Raw genomic sequence first — 3,947 nt, 5'->3', positions numbered from 1 at the left:
AGGATGTTCATTATGTGCAATCAGTAATCCTAGCAATAGGAAGTTAGGATTGTACACACCACTTCTGATTCCTTCACGACCGTGGGAGAGTGCTTCTATGGATTTTGTAGGAGGTCGTCCATTGTCAAAGAGAGGTCATGATTATTTGTATGTAGTTGTGGATAGGTTAAGCAAAATGTGTATTTTGATGCCATGTAAAAAGCAAGTTACAACTGAACAAACTGCTCAGTTATTCTTTCAGAATGTTTGGGTGCATTTTGGATTTCCCACATCCATTGTTAGTGATCGAGATTCTCACTTTATGGGGAGTTTTTGGTCAAACTTGTGGGGATTCATGGACACCAAATTGAAAAAGAGTACAGTATTTCATCCACAAATAGATGGTCAAACAAAGGTAGTGAACAAAACATTGATACATCTTATGCATGGGTATTGCAACAAGCATCCTAAGGTGTGGGATGAACAATTGCACTATATTCAACATGCTTACAATTGAGCCAAGCACTCTTCCACTCAAACTTTGCCATTTGAGGCATGCATGGGATACTTGCCTAAATCTCCTTTGGATTTTATTTTTGGAAAATATGTTGCTATTGAAGGTCATAGCGACATAGACAAAGCAAGAAAATTCATTGAACAAATACAATTAGTACACCAAAAGGTTCAAGAACAACTTGAGAAAAGCCAAGGCAAGTACAAAGCAAGGCACGAAAAGCATCGTCAAGATCACAAGTTCCAAGTTGGTGATGAATTTTGGCTTCACAATAATAAAGAGAGGCTCCAAGGAGAAGGTAAAAAGCTAAAACCAATTAAATACAGTCCATTCATAATTTTGGAAAAGATTGGTAACAATGCCTTCAGGTTGGATTTGCCTTCATATATGAAAATTTATGTTGTTGTTAACGTTGAGAATTTAAGGTTGTATGAGCCTCCTTTGATTGAAGATCAAGGAGAGAATGCTCAAATTCCATCTATTGAAGACAATTCCTTGATGTACTTCAACAAGACACTATACTTGACATAAGAACAAGGACATCAAAAAGGGGAAGTATTGATTATCTTCGAGTGGGGCTCAAAGGTACAATTCCTTCAAAAGACAAATGGATAGAGGTTGGAAAGATGAAGAATTTGTACCCTCACCTGCTGAACAATTGAAAGTGATCATTTTGGGGTCTAAAAGGCTTCTAGTGGGGAGGAGTGATCAGGTGCTCAAAATTAGGCTCAAAAATCAAAGTGTCAGAATCTTGTTAAACTTAGCTTCAGATCGAAGAGCTTGTCATTCTAATTCCAACAGTGTGAACGACACTCAAATCCGAGCTCGTATGCAGAAGTTATAGCAAATCAAAGTTCAGGTTTGACTTACTCGCATGGCATGATTGGATGATGTGGCAAGGTCCTTTAGCGAATGAGGAGGTGCCAAGTGGAAAGCCGCCATTGGCTCCCTCATGTCGCAAATCGCAATCGCAGATAGGTCGACATTAAAAATCATCCCCCAAGCAGGGAAGGGTTGTGATGCGATAAGGCAGGCGGGAAGGCTTTCAAGAATCGGTCGGAGGTGCGATGCGATAGATTGCAATCGCACATCGGCAAAGGGAATGCATTATGGAAAATTGGCCCCGGCAGGTTTGGTTAAGATGCGATATTGCAATCGCAAATCGCAACGGTGCAAAGTCCCACATTATGATCACCCGTCGATTCACCACTAAATTGTGATTTTCGATAAGTTCCCATATGCGAGAGGTTTATCAATTCCAGTTTATAGTGTCGTTGGGTCCGCCACATCACAATCGCATAATCGCTCGTTGCGTACAAAAAACTTAAGCCTGCCAATCCTTGCCAATTGTGATTTGTGATGGACAGGCGATGTCGACAGATTATGGCCAAATGCATGGCAAAATTCTCGCTCCTTTAATGGATTTTTGGAGCAAAATTGTGGGTTCCTGTCGGATATAGAGAAATTTGTGGAACGAATAATGGGAAAACAAGGGGAAGTTATAACTTCTTTAGTTTTCCACCAAATTGGATGAAAAAAGGGGCTAGATAGCCATTTTTGAACATTCTTGACTCATTGGAGCAGGTTTCAGAAGCATTTGAGCATTGTAAACATAGTTTTTTTTACATTTTTGAGCATAATAGAGAGGCCCAAGCCATTGGAAGTTGGACCAAGGAGACGTAGCCCAAGAGGGGTGAACTCCTTTATCATGTGCTTGTTGTAATTTGTTTTTTGATGATGTTATGTACATGTTTATGCTACTGTTCAGTTTCTGTTTTATGTTAAATTTCTCATAAAATTAACATAAAAAATCTTCATTTTACTTGCAAAAATTGATGAATCCTTAAGCACAATGAAAGCATTTTGTTTATAATCTAAGGAAGATCTTAGCACTACAAACTAATATTCAAAATCAGATCACCAAGGATAGTAGGAAGAAACTTGAGACTACAACTGAGATGGGGATCTTTGTAGGATACACAAATATTCCTCATAACTATAGGGTGTATTTTCCCTCACTCAGGGTGACAATAGTGAGAAGAGATGTCAAATTTGGTGAGGAGAAGGCTATGATATGCTCTCTAGAGGGAGAGTTGAGTATCCGATAGGAGGAGGAGCTTCTAGTTCCTAAGGAGGGGCCTCATGCAGAGCTTCAGGATGTTGTGGAGAAGCCACAAGTGGAGGAGTAGACAAGGTGCCGAGTTTAGGCACCCACTCAACTAGAATCTTCTAGAGAGGTAAGGAAGAGAACCAGAGAAGCTGACAGATTGATACAGATGCATGGGAGCATATGGGAGCTCCTATATCACAACGCAAATGGAGGAGGTCACCAAACAGGTACATTGGATATATAGCTCTCTTGACAGAGCCTTCTTCATTTGAGGAAGCAGCATCTCAACCAGGGTGGGTTGATGCCATGGGAGAGGAGTATGACTCCATCATGAAGAACGGTGTATGGGAGGTGGTGCCGAGGCTAGAAAACGAGTCGATGGTTGGTTCCAAATGGATCTACAAAGTGAAGCATGTAGCTGATGGGATCATCGAGAAGTATAAGGCCAGATTTGTGGCCAAAGGCTTCTCTCAGGTAGAGGGAGTGGGTTATGAGGAAACATTTGCACCAACGACAAGATATTCCTCAATCAATACCATTCTAACATTGGTTGTGAAAATGGGGTGCAATATCCACCAGATGGATGTGAATACTGCCTTTCTCAATGTTGTCATTGAGGAAGAAATTTACATAGAGAAACTAAAAGGATTTGAGGCACATGACAGGGAGACACATGTGTGTAGATCCAGGAGATCCCTATATGGTCTGAAATAGGCACCCCGAGCATGGTACACTTAGATTGATACATATATTATAGGATTGGACTTAACCAAAAGTGTAATAGATGCCAATCTCTATGACATTATGGTAGATGGAAAGTTGTTTATCCCGGTTTCGTATGTTGATAACTTGATATTTACATGGGATGAGTAGTTGATCAGCTCTTGCAAGAGAATTCAAGATGAAGAACATGGGCTTCATGCATTACGTCCTTGGGTTGGACGTATGGCAAGGTGATGGTGATTTGTTTGTGTTTCAAGGGAAATATTCCTCTGAAATACTTCAAATATTTCACATGGAGAACTACAAGCCTATGGACACACCTCTAGCTAACAACTGGAGGAACGAGATTCTTCTTCAGGACAGGGAGTAGATGCCACCATCTACAAAAAGCTTGTGGGATCCTTAATGTATCTAGTGAATAATGTTAAGAAATTTACTACATAACATAAATAATTGCCGAGAAGAATATATATAAGACAATAACCAGCAACAACCATAAACACATAAACACAAATGTTTATCCAGGAAAACCCCAAATCCGGGAAAAACCCAACCTAATAAGATTTCATTAGCATTGGCCAAAACCTTGGCCAATCCGACCAAGTGAGCTTTCACCACTCA

Source organism: Pinus tabuliformis, chromosome 8, assembly GCF_031772625.1.
Source record: "Pinus tabuliformis cultivar Carrire ecotype Pingquan chromosome 8, CPIR1, whole genome shotgun sequence".
Taxonomy (NCBI): Eukaryota; Viridiplantae; Streptophyta; class Pinopsida; order Pinales; family Pinaceae; genus Pinus; species Pinus tabuliformis.
The sequence above is the reverse complement of the archived record's forward strand: the minus strand, read 5'-3'. Positions refer to the sequence as shown.